General features: G+C 34.3%; 1 pseudogene across 1 annotated transcript in view; it reads left to right on the top strand.

The window, feature by feature from the left end:
* LOC143236123 (fasciclin-2-like) overlaps nucleotides 1-16503 on the top strand; it is a 109236-nt pseudogene that overhangs the window by 52530 nt on the left and 40203 nt on the right. Inside the window, exon 2 of the transcript XR_013019496.1 lies at nucleotides 12974-13151. The product of XR_013019496.1 is annotated as a fasciclin-2-like (transcript). The remainder of the gene's footprint in view (nucleotides 1-12973; nucleotides 13152-16503) is intronic.

The raw sequence follows: 16503 nt of genomic DNA, 5'->3' as shown, positions 1-16503 counted from the left end.
AGACGTGTTCTGAACAGAAACCTTTAATGTTACTCCTAAATTAGCATTATATAGTAAGCAGAAATGAGTTAATGTATATTCTAAATTTATAAAGGAGATAAAAAAATCATGCAAAGTTAAGATCCAGTTAAGATCATGTCCAGCCCATTTTGTTAAACACACTTCATTCATATTATTGGAACTTAATTCATAATAGGTTCGTGTGGAAAAATCTTCTAGTGATTGTGAAAGAGTATGAAATATGTTTTAAATGCAATTCTTTTTTCTTTGTACTTTCGATCAGAACATGGAATTTCACAGACTTTTATCTCACTCGCGTGAAACATGGGGAGATAAGGATAAGAAGTTTCTCACAGGGCGTTACCTGCTTTACAAAAAAACACAAAACTCGGTAGTTTGGGTTGAATTTCAAGCAAAGCTACACAAGGGCTATCTTCACTAGCCGTCCCTAATTTAACGGTGTAAGACTAGAGGGAAGGCATCTAGACATCACCAATCACCGCCAACTCTTGGGTTATTCTTTTATCAACGAATGGTGGGATTGACTGTAACTTATAACGCCCCCACAGTTAAAAGGGCGAGCTTGTTTAGTGTGATTGAATTTGTACCCGCGGCTCTCGGATTACGAATCGAGTGCCTTGACCATCTAGCCTTGCCGGGCCACTCAGTAGTGAGGAAATGCTTGTTATTTTTTTTTATCGAAAACAGATAAACCCGAAAAAGTCTAATCAGCTTATTTTCTGGCAGGTGAAACCATCCGACCATAACTTCAGGTACGTGATTAGGGACAACTAGAAATTATATACAAATGGTTGTGGTTTACACTTACAGTAAAAATGTTAGTTTTCATGTCATTTTAAATACTACTGCAGTATACTAGTAAAAATAAAATAAATATCTAAAGTGATTTGTTATATGAGATTTGCAGAGCACATTGCAATGCAGTGAGACGATCAAATAACAAGAAAAGCTATATGGCAGTGTAATGCAAAGCGATATAATTCAAGAGATTGTATTTAAGTATAAGACTGCTGTTAAAATATTATCAGCCTTTCATAGCTATGAACTCGTTTTTGTTTTTTGTTTGTTTTTTTTTTTTGGGAGGGATACTTATAAACAATCACAAGTGTACGTGCGTAACGACTGACCACTGGAAAACACCCATAATGCTTATTTGTATAAGAATTATCGTGAGATTAAGATAAAATTAGTGAATTGATATGATCTGTGACTTGGATAATTACGCATGTGGTGTAATATATTTATCAAACACACGGAGAGAGAAGTAAATACGCACGTGCAGACATAACTGTGTGTTTTTGATGGACGTAAAATGCGAAATCAGTGACTTTTTTTTCTGTTCAGAATTATGTTATACGTATCAAGAAAGACGTGACATGCTTCACGATATCAATTGCTATGTTGTGTGATTCATGGGGCAGGGGGTTTCATTGCTATCGCATTTGGATAATTAAACTAGATCATTAGCGTTTAACTTAGTCTTTTCTGATTAAAATGGTATTTATGACTTGGCAATATACAGATATATATATATATATATATATATATTCGTTTTAACAATACTACTTTTGTTCGTAAGAAGTGGGTATAAAAGCTTGGTTAAAAAGCAGTTCCATCTTTGAGATTTAAGTAACATGTTATAATATTTAGAACTTAGCAGAACACTTACAAATGAATCAGAAAATAGAAAAGTAAATGTATTGAACACCTGTCGTAGTAGTTTGGCTGTATCGTTAATATTGATGTTGTACTGACTTGTTAGAAAGAGATGAAACAAACATTGTTATAAACTTGTTTGCTTTTGAATTTCGCGCAAAGCTACACGAGGACTGTCTGCGCTAGCCGTCCCCAATTAAGCAGTGTCAGATAAGAGGAAGGCAGCTAGTCATCACTACCCATCGCCAACTTTTGGGCTACTCTTTTACCAACGAATAGTGGGATTGACCGTAACATTATTACGCCCCCACGGCTGAAATGGCGAGCATGTTTGGTATGACGGGGATTCGTACCTGGGACTATCAGATTTCGAGTCGAGTGCCTTATACACCTGCCCATGCCAGGCCTTATTGTAAACTTCTCCAGTGTGATGTTGTACTCGCATTAAAATATGTAATCGTGTTTGTATCGCTAATATTCAAAATGCTTTTAATTCATTAGTATTCACCCCAGTGCGTTTGTTTCTGTGAAATTAATGACTTAATTTGCTAATAGTAATAATATTATTACCATTTAATATTTTCGAATAGTCCGCAGTGGGTCAACAATAAGTTTAACGAATTGTAAACACTGAAATTCGAGGTTCGGTTACTGTGGTGAACAGAGAATAAGTAGCTTGTTATGTTAAAATATGCGTTAAAATACAGGTCTAAAGGTCTTCGAATTATTTACTGCATAGGTGGTAAGTAACTTTTAAAACTGCACGTTCGAAATAAGGCGTGACTTGTTTATCCTTCAGTGGTCGGTTGATAAATGTTTAACCCAGTGTGTAGACTTAGGCTTATATTTTATTTCTGTTAATATAGCAGAAAAAAGTACCTAGTGCGAATATTAAAAAGAAACACGTAGTTACACAAATTTCTCTTAAAGATTGTATCGATAATATGAGTATCCCATTTTCTCATACCCATTATTATTTTTTAACGGAAACTCTATAGCTAATTGAATTTCATGAGTAAAATATGGTGATCTAATTTTCATCAAACACAAGTAAATAGGATGTATTTTCGAAATGTCGAACACACGCCTCATGTCCTTCTTACCTGTCTTGCATTAACTTTAATCCTTCAGGAGGTGTCCACTTTATTAAACGTGATATTCCAGATACTCCACCAACATACCAACATTTACAATTTCTAAGTATTCTTTCCCCTTCTCCCCTCCCAACATACATACGTACAACAAAGATGAAATCGCAGCTCTCATAATAATCTATTTCCCTTTCGTGGGCGCCGTTCCGTATCTCCGTAAACATTTACCCAATATTAACCAGTAATATTTCACTCCGAGAATCATACGCTTGTTTCATTGCTTCTATACCCACGTTACTGATTTGGTGGGAGGGGGATAATTTGCCTTTGGCGCTCGTGCATGTACTTGTACGCACGAGACTATCCTTGGCCTTTCAACTTTTTTCCTCCGACCCAATGACTTCGCCGATTGAATTTGGTAATATTGCTTATGTACAAAGTCAAACTGCAACATAGAGAAACCTTTTTTATTGTAGACTCGACAAGATATCGTTTTACCTCTATTTTGGACTCACTTGAGACTGGTAATCCATACAAGGGAAAATTTAAACGCTGTCATTATGTTAGTGTGGAACTATAAAACCTTGTACTGACATAAATACATGGAGCAATTAGAAAAAATGTTTCAAAAACGATTTTTTTTTATTTCTTTTAGTTTTCGTTTTGATGCGAGACAAAGATTCACGTGCATGTAAATCCCTGATGGAGAATATTATGTGTTAGATTATTTGCTAGTGTATATTTACACAACTGACATTCGGTCATGTTAATAATTGTTACAGCTCAGAGTAAAGTCACGCGAAGTAGTCTTAATAATTTCTAGGAATTCTTGATGTGTTGGTTTCGTTACAATGTCTAATAGGATATTCTTTCACAATCGATAAAAGATGGCCTTTTATTTAACAACTAGCGTAGAGAAGCTAAAAGGATGTCAAATACCCTTTGGGTATTACAGACATAAAGTGAGCCTACAAAAAAACTACTTCTGGCTTCAGTATTGAAAAGAAAAAGAATCATATGTATGTACTTTTGGCAAACTTACAAATATTCAAAAATTGTTCCTATTATTGTGAACATTGTGGTAAAAAAATCTTAATTTGTTGGTGTTATCTTCTGGTATGTCTAGTTCCAACCAGACTCAATTGGAAATGATGATGACGTAGTCTAAGTTTTATGGAATCATGCATGGCTTTGGTACAGTTTCACTGAAGTACTTCTAAATGGAAGAACATGTCATAATAGATACCACTTTTAAACCATGTATTTTACAGCTACTTAAATATTACATCTTACATGAACAGGTATATAGTAATATATCTGAATTACATCCTTAATTATCAGCAAGTTAATAAAGAGTGAATATTTTTACTCTGTGATTAGTATTTTTAATCTTTCCTCTCATTTGTCTCTCTGTTAAACAGACTTTGTTTGTTTTTTTCGAGATACAAAAACTTGTAATGAACTTTTAATGGTTTGTCTAATCAGCTAAACTCATCTAACTAGACTCTCCCCAACTCCAGCACATATGCCAGACACCATAATTTCCTGTTGGGTATTGATACTAGAAATTTAAATCTATATGCTTGCATGTGCAAATTGGAAAGTTTTTATTCATTCCGTACTTGTTGGCTTGGCATCGCCTGGTAGTTAGGGTGATCTACTTGAAATCTGCAGCCTGCAAGTTCGAATACCTTCCCCAAACATGCTTACTCTTTCAACCGTGAGGACTATAATGTGGTGGTCAATTCCGCTTTTTGTTGGTAAAATAGTTCTCGAGTAGCTTTGCGCGAAATTGTTAAATTTTCACTATATTTTTATATGCAATCAGATAGTAAGTGAAATTTTGATTCGAAGACATATTTTTACTTATTCAATGTGAATGGATTATTAATAAGATGATTTTCATAACTTTATCTTGTATTTATTGTTTTCCAGATATGTGGCAATTGTGAACATGATTAGCTGTTTGATAATTCTTTTAATATTTGCTATTTTAGCCTATTAGCTAAACTTTAATATTAAGGAACCAAACTGCTTCTTCAAACGCTTTCTAATTTAGGCACAAACAATCTTAAAACTTGAATTTGGTTTGTTAGCATCTCTGCTTTCAGATCTTAAAGAACACAACTGACTTTTTAACAAATCTGAAACGTTAAGCGTATTGTGAAAAGGAAAATAACAAAATTCACTATAACTCCCTCTTCAAAAATTGCTTTGCAGCAAAAATCATTCACTCAGCAGTACAGCACGTTCTGTCCGTGTGCACGTACGCTTTGATGCTGTAACTCTATGATGCTATTTCAAAAACATCACACATAAATACTTGGTCAGAGGTGTGAAAGTCCGAGAATTATTGCTTTATGTTAATAGTGGTGATCATTTCAAACTAAACAAAATTCTAGTGCTAATGGTTTTAAGCTGATAATAGTGAACTTATAAGTAGAGGGGTAAACTTTGATCTGAAGTGTAACACTTCAGCACTGGTCTTTACCACCACGTTTAGTTATTGATGTGATGAAAAAGCTCTTAATAACTGAGCTCAAACTGTTAAGCCCTTAAGTCAAGTACTAGTACTTTGCGTAGTTATATATTTGTTTTATTTTTTTCTGAGTAAACTGATATAGTTTGAGTGTGAAGTTCTTGATTCTACCATTATTGAACGTTGAAATAACTTTTATTTATAACTACAATTGAAGACCGGATCTTAATTCAGTTTCTTTCTTCTAGCAAGTATTGCTGATACGATTTGAAAACTGTGATTTCCATTACGGAGATCAGACGAGAAAAAAAAAACAGGCTTCGTGGAAAAAACATTTTCAAATTACCAACGAACCCAAGCTAATCAAATTTACAAGCAAATATTAAATTTCACTAATGGAATATTTCTGTGCACAAAAACTCGTGTCGGTATTTACATAAACTTTTCTACAGCCACAAATGTTTTTATTTTTCACATCTTCTGGCTCGACTGTGGTTGCATGTACATCATATTGTAAGTACCTCCACAGTATGAGGAAGAATAACTGTAATAATCGGATATATTGAACAACTATTTCTGAATGTACAAAACTATGCAAATATAAAAATGCAATATATTGTATTATTTCGCCCCCTTTTATTAAGTTACTCTGAGTTTAAAATGTTGCTTCGTGTATTTTTATTTGAATAAGAAGTGTACATACATGGGATTTGTGTTTAGATGCAGAAAATGTGTATGTGCGCATTGACGTGTACGCAGTAGAAAGAAATCCAGTTTACTGCATTGCCATTCATGGAGCTTTCGAAAAAACAATTTATTTCACAAACGTGCCGTATTCCGTTTCAAGAAACTGGCACGCTTTTTTGATACATATATTTTCCCTCAGACGTACAAGTTTTAATTACCAGTGTTGTAACGGTGCTACTGATACCCAAAAGTTTCATTATGTTGTTCGTACCAGCCGCTTTCAGACGTACGGCTGAAGTCCCCGTCCAATACTGAATTAATCTGGCGTCGACGATGCATAAACAAATCAGTTTTGTTTATTTCGGCTTTTTCCTCCTAAGCCGTACAGTCGCCGAGGGTTATATATATATATATATACCCAAACATTTAAGAATTGACTGATTATTTAATCTGAAAAATGACTGTCAGTACTGGGGGAGGGGAAGTCTATATTTAAGCTTAAGTATTAAGAAATAAGTAGTTGCTGGGCGCCATGGATGATATAAAAAGGTAAAATATCTATATAAATTTCGTAATTAATGCGAAGCTGTACAGATACAATCGCATATTAATGCACAATTATCCTATGCGCGTGCGGTTATGCGTTCTTTTGTGTGGTTTGGTAGTAATGGGGAAGTAGTGACGTAAAGGAAGTGGTGTGTACTACACATATTATAATGTCCTTTCTCCGTGAGTTAATGTTTAATGGGACGTATGACTTTTGAACGATAAATTAGTGTTTTAAATACGTTTATGTGAAGGTGGTATCATTTATCTTTAGTGATGCTATCTAACCTCATTATATATATATAAAACTTAGAAAATACACGCCTACAATATTAATACTTGGTAAAAACTGTTATAAGGTTGTGATCCAAATGTTAGAGATTTGGTGACACTCTTTGCTTATCACCTCGTTCTGTCTTTACTTGAACATTTATACTTTGTAACATTACTTAATACGGCGTCTCGTGCATCTAAGTTATCCTTTTTGGACCTAATGAGCCGGCAATGTATCTTTACGATACCCCCTCCCTTTAACGTTTGGGTGCTACTGACTGTTTTCAATCTAGTCAGTAAGTAAATTGTAGTAAATACAACTAATTATCTAGTTTTACAAAACATTAACGGTTATTCAGTTTGAAATTATTACCAGGGTAAGGTGATTTGATCAAAAGAATTGCTCAACAAAATTATATGAAGGCTGTATAAATCAGTTTCAAGGAGATGAACAAAAACAGCAAACATGGTGACGTGTTACTGTAGTAATTCATGGGGTCGCTCGTGCATCGTTTTATGTTTCGCCGTGATGGTAGGGTCAGCGACCCGAACCGAAGAAGATTTTACCTGGCCTGGCAGGATAGCTCAGCCACTGTGGCTCTGGCATTATAGTAAAAGATAAATCACTGTAATAAAAAAAGGCCTATCAGAGGAAAACGTGTATACTAAAATGAACGTGCTCCTCATTTAGTACACGTGCAAGATGTGTGTGGGTGTGTGTGACTGGGAATAGGAAAGGTGACGATGTGATTGTCGAATAGACAAATTTTCTGTTTCACCCCGTTTTCTACGTCCTGTGCAATTTGGAATCCCTGTTTTAGGGATTGTATTATTTATGGTAACCGTGTTGAAGATAATAATACACATCATATTCAAATATGCCTTTTTCTCCTCCTCACACAGATTCGAACTTCGCATGTTTCATGTAAGTGTCAGAGATGTTAATTAGTGGTGTAACTGTCAACTAATACTAATTTTTAACCCCACACCAATATATGTAGTTAACACATTGCATACGTCCTTAACTTCCAAGTCTGGAACCATGAAAATAAAAAGTATATAAAAATATATACATTTCCCAATTTTTATTTTTACCGTCAACTGCTGGTGACTGATTGTATGTAGGCCGTGCTAAAAATGGTCAGTACATTAAATGAAGGAAAGTTAATAGTATATAAATTGTTGAAGCCGTAGCTTGGACTCCGAGCATGGTTTACGTGCCGGATTCGAGAATTGAGATTCCGTGGTTCGCGTCTCGTAACTTTAAAAAAAAATGCATTATCAGGTTGTGGGTGCGTTATAAGAGCAATGCTTGAATCCTATTATTCGGTCTGATAATAGTAGCTTGAGAGTTGGATGTTGTTCATAGTTAACTGCGTAGTGTATTACTTCCAAATTAGGGACGACCAGCGCAGATAATCCTTGTTTAGATTCGTGTGAAATCCAAACAACACGAATAAGCCACAGCTTGATTGAATTTGATGGAATTACCTCTTCAGTTCAAACAGATTTTATATTGCACACAAATTACCAACTAAAACTTTGCGAACCTCAACACACACTTTTCATTTTATATCGAAAAAAATGCGCAGCGAGCGTTACCTACGTTCGTGTTGTGTATTAGTATTTCCTTTAAAACTGAAAGGCATACAATAGTTATATGGCCATTTATATGCAAAAACGGCTGGCTCGTTTGGGTTGAGAAAATATTTTACATAGAAGGTCGAAACGTTGTTCGCTCTTCTATGTAAAATATTTTCTCAACCCAAACGAGCCGTTTTTGCATATAAATTTCTCAACAAGTGGGTTTCTCGACATCACTGAGTTATATGGCCAGCCATTGTATATCCAAAAGCTTTAGGTATTAAGTTTCACGAACACACTGAATTCTTCAGAGGTGTTGGGGAATATTAATTTGTGACAATACTATGTGTATGTATGGCAAAGGTAAAGCAGGAGATATAATTTTATTGAGTTGATAAAGCAATGTGTTTCCATGAACACAGAATCACCCACCTTTTGTATCAGTTAATAATGAATACCATAAAATCATCAATGTACCTATGATTTCATCGTTTTCTCTTGTTCACGAAAGAAATAGACGAGGTTTGTTAAATCATATTTTGATACTGCCCGTTAATTTTTTTCAGTGACTTGTGTATTAAATGTTTATTATATTCACTGGTCAGTACAAACATTTCTTATAGACCTTACCTTAAACGTCATCGTTTGAAATAAATGACTGGTAGGAGGAAAGACTCCACGTTTATACAAGGCGACTAACGCATCACCGATATATTGTTACTTAGAGCAATGACGTACAAACGTGAGTAGGTGTTTGAAGAGGCGCTTCAAAGCGTATACCAGTATATATTCCTAAAGCCTGGATATAGTTCGAATGGAAGTGGATCGTGCATATTCGTGACTGGAATATGAAAATAGGTCATGCTAAATCGTGACTGGATCACTTCAAGCAGACCACGTTTATGCAGATAACCGGTATAGCTTGAGACACCGCGTTTACTATTTTCACAGTTAAAATCAGTATACTGAAGTTAAACTCGTCCAGACCCTCGTCATTGTTCATCTGTTCATTTGCACGTTTATTAATGTAAAATTACTTCTAAATGGAAAGTTATTTAAGGCTTCCATATCTATGCATTAAAAGTTAACATTATATTAAAGCAAATGAAAATGGATGAGGCTATTTTCTTGCATGTAGCAGTACAAATGTTTCCATTTAAGACTAGGAGGGGGCGTATGTGTTTTATAGTGTAGAATAATACAACTGATAGATTACTAAAGTGTGTATATGAATTCTTTATCATATCCATTAAAGTTTCGTAACCAAAAATAAACATCACCCCATGAGAAAAAAATGTGATCTTTCGTAATTAGATACATTTCAAAAGTCATATCAGTTTTAGGTTAAATTTTGCCTGTGACTGTCTTTATTTACACAATATAAGGCATTTTATTGCATTCTACAATCTTCTTGTGATCATTTTTGAATTGTAATTGTGTGGTTCTTAATATGAAAAAAAAACTTTTATTTGCTAATATCACAGATTCGTGATATGTTTCAGATTAGGCCTCATATTTTTGTGGGTGTGTTGTTGTTTATTGTGAAGTCGGAAATCACAAGTGTCGTCAAGGAAAATGTTTGACGTTTTCGTGATGAACTGATTAGAAATGACCGACTTCGCGTATCTGAATACATTATTATTTTACGTAGTTATAATATCCTCCGACTTTTATTATAAGGGAAAATATTATTGTATCGTCTTACTGAATAGAAACAGTAATTGAAATCCACGATACGTCATGAATACAGGCTTTGTCACCCTGTCGGTTTTTGTTAAGTTTCAAACGAAAGCCCTAAAACTTTTTTTTTAATTATTGAATTAATTTTTTGTGTCTGTTTGAAACAGTAAGGCTCCATTTATAAAATTATGCAAGCCTTGGTTTTTGCTTCCTGTAAGGGCAATTCTTAAAGTAACGTTGTGCGACATGGACCTCGTCTTCCATCAGTAGATCTTCCAATGAGTCATCTGCGGCATGAATAAGTCTTGCAGTGTTATTCTTTCACGACGTCTTCCAGACTCTTTGGCGCTTGTGTTACTGCTCCTAACTCGTAGTCGTTGTCATGGAAACTTACGACTGCAGTGTGCAGCGGTTGTGATACCGAAGAACGAATCGCCAGCTTAATGTGTGCCCTCACTATGTTAGCTACCAAAATGTCTTGCAGTATCTTTACAGTTTGGGTTAGAATAACGCAATTAGGTACTGGGTTGTAGCTATGCAGAATTAACAGATACAATGTGGATGGTCAAGTTCATATAGTAGTCGAGTTAGAAAAATAGTAGAGAGGCGGTTATTTTGTACATAAATATTTAAGTAAGCTTAAAACGATCGAGTTAAATCCTTTGATGCTTTTAAAATACGTAATCGGTTGCTTAATTATATTTCTTGGACAAATAGAGTGAAACGTAGATAAACATTCGAGTTTTAGGTTATCGGCTATAGAGCTATTTATTTTTAAGCAATAAAAACGTCTTAACAAGCAAAGCAACATAAAGTTTATTTCCAAACTTTAATGTTTAAAAATTAAAAGGGGAGTTCTCATAACGCGGTACCCTTATTTGTCACGGAAGTTTCTGGTTTGAAATAAAATAGTACACTTCGCTTATGAGAAGTAGTTTTGTCAGTTGTTCCAATTAATGATTTACTTAAAACGTTGAAGCTCAACGACTAGACTTACAGTACCCATTTTGGTTCATCTTGTTTCAAAATATGTAAAATTAATTAAATGGAAAAGGGGAGACCAAAATTAGGGTTAATGTGTGTGTTACATGAGTTCAGTCTCTTCTTTTTATTACAATATCGCTTGGGGTTTGAAAGTCGAGAACGTTCTCGATATTTCCTCTTTCGTAAATTATAAATACATTATTTTCTCTGAAAAAGGGGAACTTAGTAATATTTAGTATGATTATGAGCGTGACTATCTGTCCGTGAATACCTAACTCAGTATTAAAATGATCCGATATATCCATTCGATACCATCTGTCCGTGAATACCTAACTCAGTATTACAAATGATCCATTCGATACTCAAATCTGCGAACATTAGAAAATTTAGATTATAATGAAAGGTCCATTTGCCTTAAAAAGTATGTAGAGAGGTATTTCAAAAGATTTTACTTCCATTCTTTCTATAGAGGAAACCATTTAACAGTTAATGTAATATCGAAAAGAGGAAGTGTGTGAAGAGGGGAAAAAAAATTTAAAATGGTTGACAAACAAGCAAACAGACTTTCTATTTGATTTATTCTTTCTTGTAAAACGTTTGGCCTCTAAACGCTCAATTGAAATGGTGGGTGGAGTGTAATTAAACCCACATTTACTCGTGGCTTTTAAGAGCTTCATTATTAAGTGTGTAGGGTTTCTGTATTTCTTTCTTTCTTCACTCTTTCTTAATGATTTGTTTAGAATACTTACAATAGTCTTGAATAAGTCATACTCAGTACTAACCATCGTGACCATCTTCCTTGAGTGATAAGCAGTAGGGTAAAGAATTACTGTTTTACAGCACTTGTACAAATTACTTTCTAAGCGCTGTTACCGAGGGAAATCAATCCCGATAATGGCGAGGTAACTGGAAAACCGTATAGCATGTCGTTTTAGCTGGAACTCGAAGTAAGGGGGAGATGCAAGTCTTTGTAATTAGATGGCCACATCGAAGAGAGAGCTATTGAATGTCCTCACTACTATATCGTTACTCAAACATATTTTTGTGGCTCTAATAACTTTATCTGTTTAATTGTGATGTGACACTCACTAATTAAAGGTTCTTTGTAATTTAACGAGATAGAAAGCTCAGGAATGATAGTACTGTACTAAAATAGACGGTACATGGACAAAAATATCTGCATTACTTATTATGAACCTTTTTAATTTTTGCGCGAAATAGTAAATGTACTCGTATAAGTTGTGCAATTAATTTGTGGGCGTCAAGTACTGTTTCATGGAAATTCTAATGAATAAACAAACTTAGAAACGCAATGGTGAAGTTTAAATTTTACACTGTAGGCTCGATACAAAATTCCTTTTTCACTGGAAAGTAAGTTCTTACTGAGCTTGAAATAACTATTAATGCAATGAATTCAGTGAAAGAATAATCTAGAGAAGTCGTGGAATGATTTGTCATTCAGTATACCAGCCATTAAATGAGTTTCAAAAATCAATGAGCTAAAATGAATTTTTGCTTTTTAATGAGTTAAGTTTCAACTCTTTACTCTTTATTTTAAAATTCTAGAAGCCATACAAAGTATACTGTAGGAATAGAAAAATCGTACACTTTTACATGCTGCCATCTGTTGTAAACTTTTGTAAGGTCGGGATGTGGATTGAATTTTTGTCTGCAGAACATTTCATATCTAGAACTTATGTTGATATGCTTGCGTAATATGAGGCCTGTGTATAAAAGCATTAAAATACTTAAATTAAAAACATAAATGAAAGGATCAAACTAAATTTACAATGTTTCCATATGATCATGAACTTTTGATCATTATCAAATTATGAATATCTGGAAAGATTTTCTATATGGAACTGAAATTCCTTATAATTTGTGCTTTCTTTACCTTTACATTTTCATATAAGTATAATTTGTTATGTAACTGTAGTTGACTCATTAATCTTACCAGTGTATTTTTTTTAAGGTTGTTTTGCTCGTGAATTAAGAAATAAGGTGAAACTTTCTATTCAACCTCTGGGCAATGCTCAAACACGACCAGCAGGAGAAAGCTTTGCTCTCACTTGCACAGGAGAGAGTGATGATAACAGCTTGTTTTCAAAGATAAAATGGGAAAATCCAAGTGGAGAAGTACTGGGCCAAAGGTGAGGAATGTTCATACAAACTAGGATAGTTTTGTGGGACTGAGTATGCACATATGAGGGTAGGGTATTTTGCATTAAAATTTATTGCCTTGCTTTTTTTTTAATTTGTAGACCATGTTTAAGATTCAGTAATAATTTTTGAATATTGATTTCGTTTTGTTTCTGATACAAGGGAAAGAGAAACACCTCTAGATGGTTTTAGTCTTTTGAACAGTTTCATAAAATATTCTGTGGCCTTTTAATACATATAAAATTTCAAGTAATTCTTTCATGATTGTATTAGTGTGAAAAGAAACCTTATAGTGAGTTTTAGTATATCAGTAGCTGTATGTTGAGTAGTTTGTAAAATCAATATTTATTTAAACAAATCCATAAAATGATCTCATTAAGAAGCTCGATTAACATGCACAGGATGTATAACATGTCTGACAAAGTGGACAAATTCAAACTAATTAGATTGGTTTTATAATGTTGACAAGTTATGAAGCTGTACACTGATTTAACATGACTAAGCAAGAAAGTAAAAGAAATTTATGAAACAATTATTCATTAAATGTGGGTGTGAATACAAAATTTTAGTGTGCAGCAGAGGCTACATTTTGAACACGAGATTATTATGAACTTGGATAAAATCTCTAAAATGTACAGATACAAATTATGTATATTAGAAAATTTGTAATTAGTACTTTGCATATTTGTTGAATTAATTTTTTAGCAATGAAGATAACCTACTTGTCTAAAGGAACCACAAAAGGGTTACAACAGTAATTACCTAACTGGAAATTAATGGGAAAGGCTTACATATTGATACATGTTTTCTCTGGATTGTTTAAAACACATGAAGTGGTTGAGTCAATGTTTAAATTTTGTGAGGGATTTTTATGGGCTACATGTTTTTTTTTGTTGTTTTTTTTATCTCTACACTTAAAGATGTTAATGATGATTTAGATATTAATGGTAATTAGCATCTATTTTCAAAACCTAGGCCCAAACATGTTCTTAAATAGAATTATTTCTCCATTGGTACTATCGTGTTGTGGAATAATCTTTTTAAGATACTGTGCTACGTATTATATAACAGTCAGGATGGAGGTTATCTAATTAAACTTGATTCTAAGTAAACATGCTGATGGACCATTGACCTTAGAGCATATCATCCTTATTTGTAACACTAGTATGTGTTCAGTTGAGGGCTCTTTTATCTTTGAGAGCCACCTGAGTTAGGAAGGTAGTAATTTAATTATTTTTGTACTATTTGGCAGAATGATTGCCTTGGATCATTGTGTGAGAGAGAGAAAGGTGTTAAATGGAAGATAGCTGGAGGGTGCTGTATGTTGTAAGCTCAGGGATAAAGTTCAAGTTGTATGCATGTGGGATTGATAACATTTTCAATGAATGATATACAAATTTCGAATGATGTTGATACACTGCTAGCCAAAATCTTAAGGCCAATGAACATAAAGAAAAATTATGCATTTTTGCATTGTTAGACTCAACCACTTATTTGAGTAGAGCTTTGAAAGATGAAAATAAGAAAAGGGAAAATAACAATAAAAACCTTTTATCATTTAATAGTGAAAATGTAAACACTATGAAATTAGCTGAAATACTATCTGGTCAAAAGTTTAAGGCTATACCAAAAAGAAGTCCTAAACAGGGTAGGAAATGCCCAACAAGAGGTCTCAGTAGTGAGTGGCATGGCCGTCATTGAGAATAACTTCAAACATTCGCTTTGGCATGGTCAATATAAGCATTTGCAGAAGGCTGGCTGGAATGTTATTCCACATGGTGAAGATGGCTTCACAAAGATCATGCACTATTTGGAATTGATGTCCATTTCTATAGACTTCCCTTGCCATCCACCCCAAACATTTTCAATGGGGTTCAGTTCGGGCAAACACGCTGGATGGTCCAAAAGAATCATGTTATTTGCCTTGAAAAAGTCCTTTGTCCTGTGGGCATTGTAGATTGCAGCATTGTCCTGCCAAGAGATCCAGTCATTTTCACACAAAGGGGGACCTTCAGTCAATAAGGATGCTCTCTCCAACATGCCAGTGTAGCCAGCTGCTGTTTGATGCCCCTGTATAACCTGAAGCTCCATTGTTCCATGGAAGGAGAAAGCACCTCAGATCATGATGGAACTTCCTCCATTGTGTCGTGTAGAAAATGTCTCCAGTGGAATATCCTTATCATGCCAGTAACGTTGGAAGCCATCTGGACCATCAAGGTTAAATTTTTTCTCATCAAAGAACAAAGCCTTCTTCCACTTTTTTATGTTCCATGTTTGGTGCTTCTCAGCAAAGTTTAACTGAGCTATTTTGTGGTGTGGAAGGAGGTGTAGCCTTTGAAGACGTTTACAGTTTTTAAAGCTTTTCTCTTGTAGATGCTCTCTTATTGTTTTTGAGCTGCATTCTGCATCCACAAGGGCCTTAATTTGGTTTGATGATCAGTTGGTGTCTTATTGGACAACCCGTCGAATCCTCCTGCTCAACGCCGGCAAAATTTTCTTGGGCCAACTACTTGAAATTCTCGTTCCGTATCCCTCAGGGTCTTTTAAGAAATTTGCAATAGCAGTTTCACTAGGCCCAATCTCACCAGCGATGACACGTTGACAGAGAGAGAGAGACCTTGCTTTTGCATCTTGACAATTCTGCCACGTTCAAACTCTGTCAACTTTTTAGCCTTTGCCATGTTTTTACCCAATGTAACACAGGAGATGTCAGTGGGAGATGTTGACAACGCTAATGCTTGAACACAAATGACTAAATTTCGTTATGTGTTTACCGATTAACGATTCATTTCAGTATGGTCTTAAACTTTTGATCAGCTAGTATTTAGGCTAATTTCATAGTTTTCACATTTTCCCTATTAAATGCTAAAAAAGTTTATTTTTATTTTTCCTTTTGTTATTTTCATCTTTCAAAGCTCTACTCAAATAAGTGGTTGAAGCTAACAATGCAAAATACATATGTTTTCTTTATGTTCATTGGCCTTAAGATTTTGACAAGCAGTGTATAGTTATTGACAATTGCATTGGGTGGAATTACTTTCTATAACCTTGTTTGTATTAAATGATTAGCACTGACATCATATAGATTATCTTTGGTCTTTATGAAATATTGAATGAACTGTGGTAATATTGATGTTGGAATTACTGAAATTTGAAGTTAGATTGTGAAATACTAACTACATTCAATACTTAGATGTTTTCAAACTTCATAAAACAAATATTTAAAATTTTATCCTAGCTTATATACTGCTCATCAGCCTTGATGTAAACTGCAGTGGAAAAACATTAACAGAAATAAGTTTATTTGTACTGTTATTATTTTAGGGATAGCTTGAGTGATTT

The sequence above is a fragment of the Tachypleus tridentatus genome, chromosome 13, assembly GCF_004210375.1.
Source record: "Tachypleus tridentatus isolate NWPU-2018 chromosome 13, ASM421037v1, whole genome shotgun sequence".
In the NCBI taxonomy this organism is placed as follows: Eukaryota; Metazoa; Arthropoda; class Merostomata; order Xiphosura; family Limulidae; genus Tachypleus; species Tachypleus tridentatus.
This window is presented reverse-complemented; position numbering and strand designations above follow the sequence as displayed.